This window comes from Cydia fagiglandana, chromosome 14, assembly GCF_963556715.1.
Source record: "Cydia fagiglandana chromosome 14, ilCydFagi1.1, whole genome shotgun sequence".
Taxonomy (NCBI): Eukaryota; Metazoa; Arthropoda; class Insecta; order Lepidoptera; family Tortricidae; genus Cydia; species Cydia fagiglandana.
In genome coordinates this window covers 8,960,251-8,978,855 of record NC_085945.1, presented here as the reverse complement: position 1 = coordinate 8,978,855, position 18,605 = coordinate 8,960,251, and the positions used below count along the sequence as shown (strand labels likewise).

General features: G+C 39.1%; 1 protein-coding gene across 4 annotated transcripts in view; it reads left to right on the top strand.

Annotated features, from left to right (window-relative positions):
• LOC134670708 (brain tumor protein) overlaps window positions 1-18,605 on the top strand; it is a 502,486-nt gene that overhangs the window by 263,476 nt on the left and 220,405 nt on the right. The window lies entirely within an intron of this gene.

Sequence of the window (18,605 nt, the reverse complement as noted above, 5' to 3'; positions counted from 1 at the left end):
AGTCTGAATAGCCGATCAGTTCTCGTATGGCTAAATTATCTGTGCATCTGCGAGAATCGTGAGTTTGTAGGTCAGTGACCCCGTTAGGCTAGGTTACTTTTTATAATGCTTGCGTAATACATATTAGTTAACAAGTCGCCGAAACGCGTCTGTGTTGACTTCTTGACATTTTGACAGCATTTCTTGACTCAGTAATTGTTTTACTACCTTCACATTCGACCTTAACGGCCAAGATGACTGTTACATTTCGGCATTCAAATCTATGTGGCCGTTGCTACAAATAGGTAGGTATTTATCTACATTTAGGTACCTACAGACAGGAACGTTCAATAGGTAAACATTTCAAGCAGGTAACTAATGTTTTTATTTTTTAATTCGCTTCAGTCTTTGTAAAATACCTAAACGTTTTAAAATGAACCTATTATGCTTGTAAACATGTTACAGAGTAAATACGAGGATATTATGTACAGGATGTACTATGTACTCGTATTTGCAATGATTAACAAATTATTCTTTGTAAATATTTTGTCCTGTGCTCAGCAGTGGGACGTATATAGGCTGAAATGATGATGATGATGATGAAATATTGTGTCAATGGACGAATCACGGACTATAGGTATTTTATGAACATTGACACTGTCAGATGTCATGATGAAACATGTCAAACTTGCCATAACATTGGATTAGGGGCGATTTGAACGACCCAAGTCCACATACAGTAGAGTCCGGTTAGTACGACTTCGCATATAACAACCAACCGCTTATAGCGACGTAAGTATAGGCACTTGTTTGGTTTTAGTACAAATTACTATGAAAGCACAACCGTTTATAACGACTGCGCTTATAACGACCGATCGCTTTTAACGACGGAAATTGACTCAAAATCCGTCCGTCAAGTCCGGTTACAACGACGAGCGACGTAGTTTTTACAAATAAATTGTTGGTAAGAAGCTTACTCCGTCCCGCGCACCCAACTCTCCTCCCCCTTTTGCATATAGGGAGCAAGATGAAATAGATAGTCATGCGACTTTTCGTAATCTTGCAAACTAAATAAAACAATTCCCATTATTCGATTTAGCTTAAACTTCACACACATAATAAAAAAAATAAGATAAATAAGATAATTATGTAAGTTGGGTGACAATGCAATATTTTGGAAGGTACCTTCGAGCTGATCTGTCGATGGACACAGGAGGTGGCCACAGGAACTATGTGATAAAACAACGTCATCTTGATTAGATCCCCAAGAATTACGACTTTTTGTTTTACGGGATTCGAGTAATTTGCGGATGACGAGTGAGTACGCGTACCTTGATGAAAAGTGGCTTCTTCTAAACACACAAGTCTCTCCATTTAAGACAAGGTGTCGTAATACTAACGTAAATATATATTTTAAAAGAAATGTTTTATTTCTTTCATTGTCGCATAAGTATTAATAAATACAAAATGATGTAATTATTTTGATTAAAAAATATATTAAAATTGGCGGCTCGTTTTGTACGACGTCCGGTTAGTACGACGTAATATCAGCGGTCCCTTGAGTGTCGTTATAACCGGACTCTACTGTACTTACATATGTATGATATCCGCTTACACACGAGCGTGTAGGCATAACATATGGTAGATTACCTCTATTGTCATTGGGCGACCACGTGACTATAGGTATATGCCTACAACATACCTACCTGTCTATAATGTTTATATTTTCATTATACTTAGGTATGTAATAAATAAGTATAGATGGTCAAGCAAATCTTGTCAGTAGAAAAAGGTGGGAAATTCAAATTTTCTATGAGACGATATCCCTTCGCGCCTACATTTTTCAAATTTGCCGCCTTTTTCTACTGACAAGATCTGCTTGACCAACTATAGGTAGGTACCTATGTATGAGTGAGTAGTAAACGTTAGAGGTAGGTAACTACCTATTAATAAAGATAAGGTCAACTAAGTTTATTTGACGGAAAGTCGTGTCAATTTGTTTCGCTTGACGTAGACGAAATGTCAATGTCAAAATTCGTGTAAAATCTGACCAGTATATAATAGGTATATGATCATTGATCACTAATTCTTTCATACTATACAGTGTGGAAAGATAAGTCGGGCCCTGGGGGGAAACTACCTTAAATCCTTAAGCTGGCTCATTTTACTTAAAGGAGACATTCCTTTATTTTTAAAAAGAAACAAAACTGCATTCAAATATTTTCTAAAACTCGCTTGCCTCGCCCGGGACTCGAACCGACTAAAAATTCCAAGAAGTAAAAACTCGCAATTTTCCTGCACTAAGTAGGTACCGTTTTTCAGAATCTCCGGGTTATCTATTCCCATAACAATAATTTGTTATCAATGCTTTTACAAGGCAGGTAGGTACATGCCCTACCTAGTATAGCCAGACCAAACAACATTCTAGGTACCTTATAGGTAGGTCTTTAGGAAATAGATACCTACGGAGCAAACTGAACTTAATATTGTTCCCTTCATCCTCCAGATCCATCCAGATTTCTAAGTCAGCTGTGGTACTAAAGTTGGTTCGTTTACCTTTAACAGGATGGTCGGACCACCCTGTATTTCCATATATTAACCTGTAGGCCAATTCAAACATATATCTTCTTGTCAAAATGATGTAGTTTTGTTTTAATTCGTGTGTGCATTTCTCTCGTACTTGTTCGTATTGATATTAGTGCGAGAGCGAGACGCACGAGCCAATGCTATAAAATTACATCATTTTGACATCAAAATGTAAGTTTGAATCGGCCTCCTGTACGTCTTTTGTTATTATCGGATTTCGGGGTGCGTAGCCAACGTGCCAATGGTTAACGCTCTGTAGCGTATCGTAGTTTAAAAAAAAACCGATCAGGTGCGAGTCGGACTCTCGTTCCAAGGGTTCCGTACATTACTAAAATTTTTAACAATGTATTTATGTATGTGGAACGTGAATGAAATTTCTTTATAAACCCGGGTGGGATCAAAAACTAAGTAATTAAGTCCGACTCACGCTTGACTGCATATTTCTAACAGGTTTTCCTGTCATCTATAGGTAAAGAACTAGTATGTGTATATTTCAAAAATTTTTGTGACAGTAGTTTCGGAGATAAGGGGGGGATCAGATAGATAGACGCACGAGTGATCCTATAAGGCTTCCGTTTTATCCTTTTGAGGTACGGAACCCTATAAATATTAAATTCAAATTAAATCTGTTTATTTCAAATAATAATAGCATTACAATTTCTTAAACCTAGACTTCCTAGTGTGACAGTTGCGTTTCGTCACAGAATAATTTATTTACAGAATAAGTTTGACAGCGATTCAGGGACGAATCGTGCTGTCCTATTCTAATGTATTTCACTATCCCTTTCGGCTATTTAGGGTTGTCAAAATTCAAGTCATTATCGTATCTGTGGTCGTGCACGCAAAGGCACGTCAAGTTGTGTCAACCGTAATAAATGCTCGGAGCAATGCTGAGCCGAACGAAACCGAGAATGCCCGAACCGAAAGGATGAGTGTCGCCCCACTGGCGTTCGCTACGGAGCTTTAACAATTGCACGTTGGCTACGCACCCAGTTATAGTTACCTGCTTACTATTACTACTTAGGTACGGAACCTACGGCACGCGTCAGTTTTTTAGGGTTCCGTACCCAAAGGGTAGAACGGGACCCTATTTCTAAGACTTCGCTGTCCGTCCGTCCGTCCGTCTGTCTGTCACCAGGCTGTATCTCACGAGCCGTGATAGCTAGACAGTTGAAATTTTCACAGATGATGTATTTCTGTTGCCGCTACAACAACAAATACTAAAAACAGAATAAAATAAAGATTTAAGTGGGGCTCCCATACAACAAACGTGATTTTTGACCGAAGTTAAGCAACGTTGGGCGGGGTCAGTTTTTGGATGGGTGACCGTATTTTTTTCCGTTTTTTTTGCATTGTGGTACGGAACCCTTCGTGCGCGAGTCCGACTCTCACTTGCCCGGTTTTTTTAATAATTCCGTTTACAGCACGCTTTGTTATCTCGCCACTTGTTGATATTCGTGGGAACCTTGACTCGACACCATACAATGTCACCCGATTACTGACCTTACATTCAATTAAATTGATATTATTATTGTCACCATTTTATTTAAGTAGTTATTTGTTTGTTTTTATAGTTATTGCTACGTATTGAAGGCATTGCCCTATTTAAGTGCAGCCGCGACAACGACCGTATTAAATTAGTAAAAAAAATAGTCAAGTGTGAGTCGGAAACGTGGTAGAAGGTAACTGAGTTTTAGGATTAGTATACATAAGTACCTATACCTATATATTACCCGGGCCATATACTAGAAGAGTAGCAGCATGACTCAAACTTTACCGGTCGCCGTGGTAAGACCTAGGATTTACCATATCGGTGTTGGTAAAAGCCCGAAGTAAACTAGTAAGATTTAACATTTCGGGCTTTTACCGATCGGCATCGGTAAAACCTAGGTTTTACCGGTAAATCCTAGGTTTTGCCGTACTTCGGGCTTTTACAGTAACGTATACATAAGGCCCTTAGGGCTTACATGTCATGTCTCTACCAAAAGGCTGGGTAATGAGATTGTTAATACATCTTGTATAGTCAGCAGCAGTAGTTGCTAAGCCGGTGAGTAGTTCAAAATGATCTTGACGCGACTTTCTTGTTAAGAGAGTAAGAGCGCGTCAAGGTAATTTTGAACACCTCGTCCGCTTAGCAACTTCTGCTGCTGACTGTACGTATATTATTACGAATAAGGAAGGAATATAAATATAATTGGGTAACCAGGAAAACTTCTCCAAAGAATCTTCCTGTTGGAAGATGGAAGGATAATATATAATGTATAATTTGTACAACATAATTTTACCAGCGCTGTTATCGAATTTCTAACTTGAATTGCGTTAGCACATAATGTTTAAACTGCTAGTATTTCGGTACTGATTGCATTTTATATGTAAGTACATTTGTTTGATTTTGGACTGTGTTATAACAATGTCTAGGTTCAAAAAGTACATTCATATGAAAGTATTTGAGAATTAATTGGATATAAATACGGACACGGGTACCCTAAAGTACCCAAAATAAGTGATATTACAGTTGAACCAAGAGAAATTGCAACGATTTTGATAGCAGACGCAGTGTAAGTGTTATAATAAACGTCAAACTTCTACGAAATTATGACGTAGTTATGACACTTGCACTCAGTGTGCTATCGTTGCAGACCCTTGGTCTGACTCTAACCATATTTAATAGACAATGTTTCCGTATTACAACCTATATTCTGTATCTTTAGGTATTTCAATAATAGTAAACAAAATCTACCCTCAAATGACTTCTTAAGCCAGTTGAGGGTAGATGAAAACATCACATGATCAAATAATGTAGGTTAAAGTCAGATCGTTCAGTGACAGATCCAGGCGCTTTTGTATTTGGTTGGTTAACCAACAACTGCTATAACTAACCGAAAATGTGCAAACTGTTTGTTTACTTTTATTTAGGTACCTACATAGGTACCTAAAGATACAGAGTATAAATAAGTGATAAATAACGAACCCAAGCTAAACTTGTTAAAAACATCGTAACGAACAAAGGCCGAAAGTAACTTGTAAACAAAGGTTAGCCTTACGTTTTCATTGGTGAGAACCTCCCTCTCTCCCCTCACCCTCCATAATCGCCTGTCCATAATCGTAACACCCTTATTTTCCCCCGAAATGAAAATTATAAGATGACATTTGGATGACGACTGCAGAAGCGCCTACCGCGAAAATAAATTTATAGGTACATAAAGTGTCTATGGTAACTTGTTAACTATGTCAACAAAAGTCACTAGTAAATTCATCATTCAGAGACAATTTCAAAATGGCGGTTTGTTTACATAGTTAGCAAGTTTCATAGAATGCAGCTGGCACGACTAGCGTGGTCAACGGCGCTGGTTTTCTGTGGAGCCAGCGGAGTGTGCGGGACAGCACAGTGCGGGACACGTGGACGACGTGAATAAATAATATTTAATACTATTATAAATATATATAAATATAAATAACTTACTTAACTGGTGACTTACTTTATGTATTTTTAACTTATTTATTTCATCCGTTTTCTTTTTTACTATAAATTTTTATCACCATTCGACATAATATCGCTTTTAATGTGTTCTATTCTATCCATATAATGCTTTATATGTTTTACCTAATTTGTTTACTTCTTTAGTAGTTTTATTAAACCCAATTCTCACAGTTCTTATATTTAATATAACAATGATTATTTCATTAGTAAAACTACATTCCGAGAACCTAAGAAAATACTGCGAAAAAGTATTCTTGCGTAGATCCTAATTAATACCAAGTCTTATCCCTAAAGTAAATGAAAGTAGGTAACCTTATTAGAGATAACACTAAGATGATTCGCATCCCGAACGTGACTCATGACGCACAATATTCTAGACCATTCAGAATCCAGTGCTTATATATTATTATTCTCTTCGTGCTTTCTTATTATTTGTAACAAAGGATAACCTACCCTTATCTGTTCTGTAATGAAACTTGCCAACAGTGTGTTTATTATGTGCAGTTTCGTGACTTCATTCTTGACCTGGCCCCACTGGTGCGTAGCGTTATGCTGCCGCGTTGTTTCGTCACCTCGTGGACATTTTACGTATATTTTTACGACATGCACAATTAAATGCATTGCGACGACGCGACGCAAAGAGACGCCAATGAGGTCCCTCTCTAATTGAACAACTTCAGCTAAATAGCTACGCTGTAAGGAGTGATTGATGAGGACCGCAGAATTCAAATCTACTGGCAATTGAAAATATATTTCCCCATTTTTGCTACGAGTTTGATATTTGTGCAAGCAAAACCAACCTAAATATATTCATTCTTATATTAAGCCGTTCTGACCTGATCATTTACTGCACTAAAATTTGCTGTAATTGATTTGATAAATTGCTTCCTATGTATATTGTAATTAACCGTCTTTTTAAATCACGGCACTGGCACAGAATAAATAATAGCACTAGGCACAGAAGACTCACTCTCTTACAAAACGCGTCTGTTTCGATCAGGACACATATGGCCGCTAGGTGGAGACAGCGTGGCGCTGCGGCTTATGGTTAGCCACCAAAATTGGTGTGGGACGGATGTACTTCTAGCTAGGATTTACCTGTTGCAAAGCGGCGAAATCGCGGAGTGAGCCACGCCTGGTACTGGTTACTTATACTGTGTTGCCAAGTAGTGCAGAGTCATCTATCTTGTTAATAATGTATTGTGTTGAACACCTGTATACCTGAACATGTTATAATTGATTATTGGCAAGCCTTGCGTTCGCCATTATCCTACCATGACATTGCGATATTGCCCGAGAGAATGTCGAATTGACGAAACGAGATTTATTTCAATTTCTTTAGTCTGATGATTTGGCAAAGATGTGTTTCTGATAAGGGGCTGTCCATAAATTACGTCATCGTTTTTTGACGATTTTTGCCCTCCCCCCCCCTAAAATCATCCAAAAATCATGCTTCCAATGACCCCATTTCCACCTACGTCATGCTACCATCATCCGATGTCCAGACCCCCCCCTAATTTGAAATGACGTAATTTATGAATAGCCCCTAAGTGTTGTTACTGTTAAATAAATAATAAATACAGGGCCCAATTTCTTAAATATGAGTATATTTTAATTTTATTGAGTATTAGTTTTATATTTTTATTTTTAAGTTATTTTTGTATGTACCTGAAACAGAAAATAAACTACCCATTTTTGTAATGATAAAGGAATTTATAAACGGCAATTAGACTTATTACACGACTGCCCAAAAAAAAGAGTGTACCTATTGTTCAATTTAGAGAGGCGGTTGATTTGTTGCTTTTGACGACCGGTCTGGCCTAGTGGGTAGTGTAGTGACCCTGCCTATGAAGCCGATAGTCCCGGGTTCGAATCCCGGTAAGAGCATTTATTTGTGCGATGACACAGATATTTGTTCCTGAATAAAGCAAAAAAAAAAACAAGCTGAATAAACCATGAGTTCTTTTCTATGTATTTAGGTATTATATTACTTATAAGTCATATAGGTGCTATATTATATCGTCGTCTGAATACCCACAACAGAAGCCTTCTTGAGCTTAGTTAATTTGTGTAAAAATGTATTAATATTTAATTGACGATCTGCGAAAGACTGCAGGCAGATGCTGGATGCGGCAAGCTGAAGACAGGGCGCTTTGGCGCTCTTTAGGGGAGGGCTAGCAGTGGACTAATTAATATTGCCTGATGATGAATATTTAATTATGTAGGTATTTATATTTTCTTCAATTCTACGTTGTTGTTGTGGTATTGACCGGCGGAATTTTCCCAAACATTCTGAATTGCGATAACACATGCTAATAATACATTCAAAGCCCGATATATGCCGTCGTCAACACAATTGGCTGTAACAACCGAAAACAACGGTCAACTTAATGGAGCGGACACATTCCCATGACATGTCAAACGTAAACTGACAGTCATGTCATTTATGGGGGTGCCGTTAAACCACATCCCGGCTGCAATTAAGGGCAATCATCCAATTTGTGAGGGTCCGTCGTCATGGTTACGGGCGCAAATGTCTTGATAGGGCTTTTTAAGCAGTGAATAGGACAGGACACAAAAAACATAGGTTTTTCAAAGACACAGACATAGACAGGACACAGAAAACATAGGTTTTTAAAAGAGGGGCGCGCTACTCGTACCTGTTATAAACGCGAAGTTTTTACTACATTTATGTATGTTAATAAACCGGCCAAGTGCGAGTCGGACTCGCGCACGAAGGGTTCCGTACCATTACGCAAAAAACGGCCCCACTAAAATATTTAATATTTTATTTATTTTTTAGTATTTATTTGTTGTTATACCTATTGGCAACAGAAATACATCTGTGAAAATTTCAACTTTTCAACACGGTTCTTGAGGTACAACCTGGTGACAGACAGACAGAGAGACGGACGGACAGCAGAGTCTTAGTAATAGAGTCTTGTTTTTACTCTTTGGGTACGGAACCCTAAAAACCGCCATCAGGTACGCAAAAGGTCGTATATTAGACTAACAAGGAGAGCATGACACACAACAACTTACTATGAAACAAAAGTCTACACAGCTCAAATATCCATTTAAATTCATTACTTTTTATTGTATTAGTTTATATTGTTTTTTTTTATATTATTGTATTGACGTTTATTGAATAAATTACATATTTAAATTCTGAAACATACTGGCAGCAACGGAAAAACAATTAACCCTATGGCCGCCAGACGTCCACTGACGCGCGCGGCTGCAGCCTATGCAATAACAACCTTCGTGCATGCCGACAAGGTTCAAGATTCCTTGCCACGCACGTTAGGCGTGGCAGTCTTAAGAGCCAACAGGAGTGGTCATTTCTCCATACAAACGTACTCGACTGTTTCCTCCGTGGGTTTTGATGCTAGAGCAATGATTTTTTCAACGCAGATTAAAATTGTCAACATCTGTGTCGGAACGTTTTGCATTTTTTGATATTTTTGTTATTTAAGGCGCTAGAGCCCTTCAAAAATGGCCAAAATGGCCTCATTGACTATGCCGCAATGAGAGGCGTAGTATTCAAAACTGATATCAATTAGCCAAAAAAGCAAAACGGTCCGACACAGATAATTTCATAATCAATTAGATTTCCAAATTTGGTTACGATTGGTTCAGTTTTGGAGGAGGAAACAGTCTCGATTTTTGAGATTTTTACGCAGGATTTTTCGCCTTGTCCATCTCGCACTAGTTTTAGGAGCCGCTTCCGTTAGCGAGACGGGTATATTTACCTAAAATATTTAAAACTCAGCTCCTGTTTCGTCTTAAGAAGGTCGTAAATTAATTGTCGATAAATCGGCTTCAGAATGGCTCCAGTCAGACAAAGACCACTTCGTCAACAGTTAAACAGGTTAATTGCATCCTTGTAATTATGTAAATAGCGCGTTATTGATAGCAAAAAAGCTCTATTGCAATAAAATTTTACACAATTTAAAAAGTGCGTTCTTTTACACGTAATAAATTTAAAAGAATAGCCCCTTACGCACGACGCGTGACCCGAGCAGAGTTGAAGCGTGACTGAAGCGAGTTGAATAAATTGATATAGGTAGCAACTAAGTCCCACCGATGCGATCCGGACATCGAAATAAATATCGTTTAGGTATTGTATAAATTTAAAGTACAGGAGATACACGAAAAAACATTTTTTACAGATCAAGGCGCGTAGCGAACTCAAATGACCATGACCATCACACATTTAGTTCGTCACCCGCGCACGGAAAAATCGATGTATTTGTATACTATACATCAAAACCGTATTGCAACACGTAGTAATACTTCGGTCCGCGGGCAAAAACAATTGAGTGTCGACGTGTTTGAATTAGCCATGATAAGCCATGATTTACAAGGAGCTGGCGGATTGTCGGTACCTAGTTACTAAACATTTGAATTGTATTTTTTAACCGACTTCCAAATCTCAAAGAAGGAGGTTATCAATTCGGTTGTATGTTTTATTTTTAATAGCCTGTTATAGTGTCCCACTGCTGGGCCTCTCCCCTTGATTTCCACGACTCCCGTTGTTGAGCTTTTTCCGGCCAGTTATTAATGAAGATATCTAACTAAGTCGTCCCGCCATCTCCGTTTGGGCCTGCCACGTCCGCGCTTGAATTATATACTGTACTAAAAAATCATTATGATTTATGATGCTCTAAAAAATGACACGTGTATTAAAAGGACATGTCAAGGCAACTAGCACTACCTATAGATATACACACATACATGACACACACTATCTTCACACTTCATTTCATTACCAATTAATACACCTTTGCTCCATTAACTCAGCGTATCGCTAATTGCACCTGTCATGTACATTTCTTCATTAACGTAAGATGCACTAGCAATTACGTCTCGCAATGGGAACGGACTCCCCTTCATTTGTTACATAACCCATACAATTATGGGAGACCTCTAGACCTTTGTTACTAAAATATCTTACTAAGTGCGTGCAACTCGAACTCTTTGTAAACCAGTTTAAGCGCGCACTCTGATAACCTACTTTTATCATGGATATCAAGATCATGGTTACACTGGTTAGGAGCAAACTTCGACTGTCTTATGCTCGCCAATACTTGGTTTGCTTACGGTCCAATTCAAAAAGGTCATATCCACTGCGAATTGGTATATGGTTACGTCGTTTTAGATAGGAACATTGCAGGTGTTTTCTTGCAGAGGTCACGGTATGTTGGGTAGACGAATTCTCAGCGTTATCATATAGTCATTCGCCGTAAGATTCTCCCTTTTTTCATTGTTAAGAGACCGGAACGGGCACGCAAGTCGGTTCTCATGCCGCGTTTGGTTTGCGTTAGTCATAGACTGGCCTCTGGGTAGTCACTGGCGTCAAGTCAAGGTCGGATTTAGTTGCGTATGGATTGAACAATAACACTTCTGTGTACATGCTGGCCAATTCAATCAGTACCAATTTTGTGTGGAAATTACGAAGGTTTTGTCTGTCTTAATTATTTTATACTCGAAATTATTGCAATTCGTACCTATGTAAACCTAAGACCTCTTATATATTTTAAATGCAGACAGTTTATTAGTTGTGTAACTGTAGTTCTATTAACTACACATCTGTTTTTAAGATGACGAAAGCCAACGCTGAATTGACAAATTGAATTTTATGACGCATTTCGTCCAATACGCGTATTTCATTTTACGACATGTGCGCTTATTATTTTCGAACGCTTAGTAACGATGGCAGAGACGCACTAGACGATTGTTTAGTTTTACTCCTATAGGGCTTAGTCGAAGAAGAGTCACTGTATCCACGGTCAAAATATTTCAGGTGATATCTTACGACAATCATTTTTTTTATTATTATGTACTACATCTCACCTTGATCAAAATATAATTGTACATTTATGATGTAAAAAGTTGCTGTTTGCCAATTTCACTTTTGTATGTCGAAAAAGGTAGGCATTCATTTTAACTAATTAAGACGCGCTGAGCATTGAATATGTTTATCTTGAAATTGCTTAACAACTCCAATGCATTTAGGTAATTTAATCTAAACTTGCAAAATATACTATGCAATAAAATTTTAATCTACACAGTAGGTAATGACAACGATGCGCAGTATGGCAACCAAGCGAAAAATACTAATACATTTTATTACTAAAGAAATATTCTACATTATAGATATGATCTGCGTTGCACAATGCCAGTAGCGTGTAAAGTAAACGGATCTTAGAAATGAGAAACATTTCCTAACTATGCGAACTACCTTCACTGGTTAACCTTGCTGGTGTAAGGTAGTTTCCTTGTGAACTGTTCCGCCATTTATATCGCGAAGTTATTGAGCCATACGGAGCTAATACATAACTGCATATTTGTGTCTTTTAACCTTTTATTCAATGGTCAAAAATTGTGGGTTCAACAATCGATTGTGCTGTAAACATCATTATGAGAGACGGCACACCGCTTGCGTGACGTGTGCGTGCGCAGCTCAAAAATTTTAGTGCACCTGCACGTCTACGCACACGCAGGTCGCAGCCGGTGTGCTCTTGCCTTAAGGTGTAAAAAGAGGGAAGGAGCTTAGCAATTTTAAGTGAATACGTTGGCAATAGACGAGCTAAACTCCTTTTTAAAGCAATGGCCGAAGTCTGCACAGAACCGGGATAGGAGAAGTGGGAGAGACCTCTCCCCCAGGAATAGGACATCATAATAATAAGGTGATATTTCGTCTCTGTCGCATGTTTCCACCGTTTGGCAGACAGAACGCCTGTGCATGGCATGCCGCGCAACGATTGTGTACATATTCCGAGAAGTCGAGTATGTGCGATGTCGGCTCGTGTGTCCGAATGAATGACATTGCCTAGATTGCTAGTTCTAACGTGTCAGATGGTTATTATTCTGCACTTCTTGTGACCTTTATGTTACATAAAGATTTAAGACATGCACCAGGGGCATTCCACGAGACTGTCGCTTACATAACGCTTTTGCCTTGTATGGCAGCTACCTCAATAAAATACGTGAATCTCGAGAATATACTGCCAATTTGTTAGCCAAGTCATGAAATATTACCTGACCCAATATCGCTTACTCAGCATTTCCAGAAGTATTCGAAGAATTGCGTTATGTAAGCGACAGTCTCGTGGAATGCCCCACCATCCTTTTTCAGTTACATTTTGAGAGTCTGTTCGGAAAAAGAAGAGTCGTGGAATGTATAGAGCCCAATACATTCCACGACTCTTCTCTTTCCGCACTCTTATAGCGTTGTTCACAAAACATAAGCGTCTGTCAAATCTAACATGCCATTGATAATCGTTTGTCCCTGTCCGTCATTTTACATTCGAATTTGTTAAGAAAGGCTTGACGCAAAATTGTGGTTAGTTATACTTGTTGAATTTTTACACGTTTTAATCAAGTGCCATGTAAAAATTAACACGGAAACTAAGTACCTAGACTACCTATACCAATGTTTGCAAGGGCAAACGCCTACCAAAACGGTAAACCCGGGGGTTGTAAAAGAGACACTATGTCATAAATAAGAAAATGAAACTAGCTATATTAACCTTTTCGACGCCGTGTCAAACACAAAAGCTATCACTCGGACGCCACATCACCGAACTGTCAAAACTGAAATTGAACTTTATGCACATGCACGTAGGTCTGCGTTGCTCTGTGCTCTGTGACGGGTTAATCGGTCTTTGGTGTAGGACCTACGGTGCCGATATATCGGTCATTGGCGTCCAAAAGGTTAAAATACTTCTACATTTATAAGTCCAGTCATACCTTGGTTATTGGTTACGTCGTTTGTTTACTAAACGCCTATTCTTTGAATATAAGCATAATAATTTTTTCCTTATAATCACAGCTGATTCAACGCGACAGACAGACAAGTTCACGAACGCACTGATTTTGTACAAACCATTCCACACATTGTTTTAAGCCTTTCGGAAGAAAGATATAGGCACAGAATAAATAATAGTACTAGATACAGAAGACTCACTCTCTAACAAAACGCGTCTCTAACAGCACAGATATGGCCGCTAGGTGGCGACAGCGCCACGCGCGGCTTATGGCAAACCCCAAAATTGGGGCCGAACGGATGTACTTTTAGCTACCTGTAGCAAAGCGACGAAATCGCGGAGTGAGACATGCCTGATATAGGTACAATATTGAATATTTTTTCCATTTATGTGCTAAATGTGCATTTGTGCAACCCCAGAGATACTTTAGTGTACCTACCTATTTTGTCTAAGATTATTTTAGAGCGCACCGCCAACAAACTGCTTTACAGTTTCGCGAAACATTAGATTAAGGTACTTACAATGTAATTTTTGTAGAATTTTCAATTTAAGACTACTTAACATTGGACTTTGACAAAATTGACAAGAGCGTGGATAGTGAACACCCACGCGCTGGGGAAACTCCGGTTACTATCATTGCGTAATAATTTAAATGGTCGATATTTGACTGTTACACAAAAGGGGAACTTCCTCGTTTTCGTGAATAAATTATATTTAAGTACTCCAATAATTTATAAAATTTTTAAATACTTGGTGAGGAAAATTTCTGTGTCTTCGTTTAAGAAAAAATGTGTGTCGTTTGTGCGCTTGGACGTTGACACCGATATCATTTCCTATACTAAATATCTTGAAATGGTGACCGTACATAAGTAAGGAACAACTAGCATTGATATATAATTTGATTCCTTTTCGCAAAATGATCGTGATTTTCTTTGATAGTCTGTCAAGCTATTTCTGCCTGTAGGAAAAAGCGGCAAATTAAAAAAATATAGGCGCAAATGGTTATCGTCCCATATTAGAAAAATTGAATTTTCTCCCCTTTCTACTGACAAAGTTGTTTGACCAAGTATAAAATTACATTGACGATAAGAGCACATTGGGACTTGGAAGACTTAGCTATAATACCCATAATAATACTAGCAAATGTTTAACACGACAGTGACAAACGCTCAGCGCCTATGCCGACGCAACGAGGACAAGTGATTAGGTTGTATTTTGTAACCGCGACGCTAAATTGATCCCAGTCTGTTGCGATTGTAAGCGGACGAAGGCCTTTCAATGAGTTAGCTTAGAAAGGATTAAGTACCTTATCACACAAAGGGACTTAAGCCCTATCTAGCTTTAGTATTACCCAACACACCATAGAAGCGGCGGAAATGCCGCGAACACATGCGTAGTTTAAATACTAAACAGTTTCCAGTTCGTACTCAGCATGGACATAGGTATTATTAAAGTATCCAGCGTAGGTCAATGACACTGCTTAATAAATATCCTCATGGAAATTGCCTTCGTATCTTGTTTTTGTCGGCCTGACAACCATATGGTTAAGTCGCGTGTTTTGTTACTTTTGATTCAACGCAAATTTCTCAAATATTTTTGAGGGGTCAGTCGCAAGCATTCATAAGCTTTGGTGTACGCTTCCCATTATACTCGACGTACGATTTTTGGCACTATACCTACTAGTTAGTTGCCTATATAATACTAGGCACAGAAAGTTCACTCGTGGTTCACTCTCTAACAAAACGCGTCTATTACGAGAGATATAAGCACAAGCGCGAGCAGGCGTTCGTTCCATAACGGTGCGCGGCAACTAGTACTCCTAGACACCAAATTTGGTGTGGCCGCATGTACTTGTAGCGACGCGACGAAATCGCGGAGTGAGCCACGCCTACCTACTCACAATAAATCTTTGATCACAAAACTGTCGCATCAGAATAGTAGCGTCGAAAGTGTGAACAACAGACTTGCTAATTCAGAATGTCTACTGTGTAAATAGGTAATTTATTTACGTCAAAGGAAGTTGTAAAATCCTGGCCAGTGCTCTTATCAACATATTGAATGTATAATTAGATATATTGAGCGGAAAACATAAACCTGCCTATCTATTTAGCTGAACATAGTTCACGTTAGTTTTCGGTTTACTATGATCATATTTAGTAGTTTTTCAGATGATCATATATTTGATAGCTGGAAACGGGAATTAATTAGAATTACTTTCATAATTTCATTCCGTCGTTAATATCATTTAACACACATCCATCATACAGTCAATTTATATTTATAAGGGCAGGGGCGATGCGGGCAAACCCTTCTAACGATAATTTTACTACTACATAAAATGTGAGGCATAACTTTATATCCTAACGTTTCGTAACTACGTGCGCCTACGTAGACATTCGAAACGTTATTCGCTCGATTACTTACCTTCACAGATGTCTCTACTATGAATGTCTCAATCCTATCTTATACAAAGCGCAATAACAGATGAAGACCGCACCTTGAATTCGGCGTACACACGCTATCAAGCGTAGGTTGTAAGACTCGAGAGCGCTGGAGCGGTACGACTAGATTTGGGTACAGAGGTGTAACTACTCTAAGCCAGTAATATAGTAATTTATGATTGTACATGGAGGTTAAGGATATAAAGGTCAGAGTTACTCTAGTATCTAGTTAATTCGAGGACTCGACACTCCTGCAAGCAATGTTAATATGTACCGCTTCGCCCGTAACAACGCGGTAAGGTACCGGCAATTCATATCGCTTTTTTAAGCGCACACGAGACAAACCAATCTAACTGCGACCAGCTTAATGTGTATAGACATTTGTGATCAGAGATCGCACTTACTAGCTCGTCTGAGCGCTCGTGCGTTGTTAACGCGCGGTGTTGACGACCGCGCCCGAAGGCCGACCAATCGGTCAGACACACAAATGTCACGGCCGTGCGCGGTACGACAGGAAAAAAATGCGTCACAAATGAAAAAAACGTGACTCACTTACCACACGAACCGAATTAGCGAAGCATATTTATATATATTCTCTTAAGGTCGATTCACTTTGAATTATCTTACGATGAATACCTAATACTCGTATCTACCTTAAAAAGCTTACCCGTGGAAGAAACTGTCGCCCGCGGTATTTCCGGACCGATACGACCTTCAAACCTTAAAATGCTGGCAATGCACTCGCAACCCCTCTGGTGTTGCAGGCCTTTAACCCGTGGACCGCCCTACTGTAACACGTGTGCTGGTAACTAGTATAGGAGTTCCATACTACGGTAATTCTGGGGCACTCCACGGGTTAAGGTTAACGGTAATTGCTCACCATACGGTTCTCTGCTTGTCCTATATCATAAAAAAAATGTTTTCTATGATTCTTAATGAAATACTAACCAACCACGTCGAAAGTACAAGGATTGTACGGAACCCTAAAACCGTGAAACGTGATTCACACCCACATGAATCAAATTATCGAACCATATTTATATATTAGGGTTCCGTACCCAAAGGGTCAAACGGGACCCTATTACTAAGACTGCTGTCCGTCCGTCCGTCCGTCCGTCTGTCACCAGGCTGTATCTCACGAACCGTGATAGCTAGACAGATGATGTATTTCTGTTGCCGCTGTAACAACAAATACTAAAAACAGAATAAAATAAAGACTTAAGTGGGGCTCCCATACAACAAACGTGATTTTTGACCGAAGTTAAGCAACGTCGGGCGGGGTCAGTACTTGGATGAGTGACCGTTTTTTTTTGCCTTTTTTGCATTATGGTACGGAACCCTTCGTGCGCGAGTCCGACTCGCACTTGCCCGGTTTTTTTCGCATAAGGCCGTTTAATTAGGTTCGAATAGGCAGCCTCGGCGACCTTGCGAAGTGAACGTCAATGACATTGGCTCAGATTCAAGTCGGGAAACGGAAGAGCTTGGGCTATTTAATGTGTCACTGTTCTGTTTGTTATTAAGGAATAAAGGCCTGTGTACACCGGCTGCGTGTGCGTGACGTGCACGTGCGCGTGCGGCGTTGTAGTATACAGATCCTTATGAGAGATGGCACACCGCTTGCGTGACGTGTGCGTGTGCGGCTCCAACATTTTAGCGCACGCACTCGCGCACGTGTGCAACGCAAGCCGGTGTGGCTAGGCCTTAAGGCGTTCAATGCCATTACGAGGGGGCTAACGGAAAATTTTAGTTTTTATCAATTGCAATAGCAAATGCCCTGCAAAAGTCACTTGGAAACTAAACCATATTTGTAAGGGCAAACTCCAAGCAAAACCTTACTAGGTTAAAATAGGCTTGATAAAAAAATACTTTCGTCAATAAAAAGTGCATTTCGTCGGGCGACAAGCAAAAGTCACTAAGTACTATCAAAAAATTAAAATAACAATGCACTTTATTACACTTGTAACACGGTTTATCGTCCAATAATTTCAACGGTGTTAGTTAGTGACTTTTGCTTGTCACTCGACGATTTACACATAGGTTGGTATGTCATCTGCAACGCATCGCCAAAATGAAAAACTAAGTGATTGCGATAAAAAATAAATAGATACTGTTAAATTAATTTCAATAGCTCGCATACTTTTATATCAGAATTTCGTACAGTAGGTAATATCTCGCACCAGCTCTTCTGAAAGTTATGAAACCTATACATCTTGTAAAATCTACTATCCCAGTTTCCAGTGCCAATTGAATACTCGTCGTAACCGACAGGCCGATTCGAGTTTTCGTTACTCGATCTGTTTCCAATATGATACTGATCTGCCACTGTTAAAAGTGACATTTCTACAA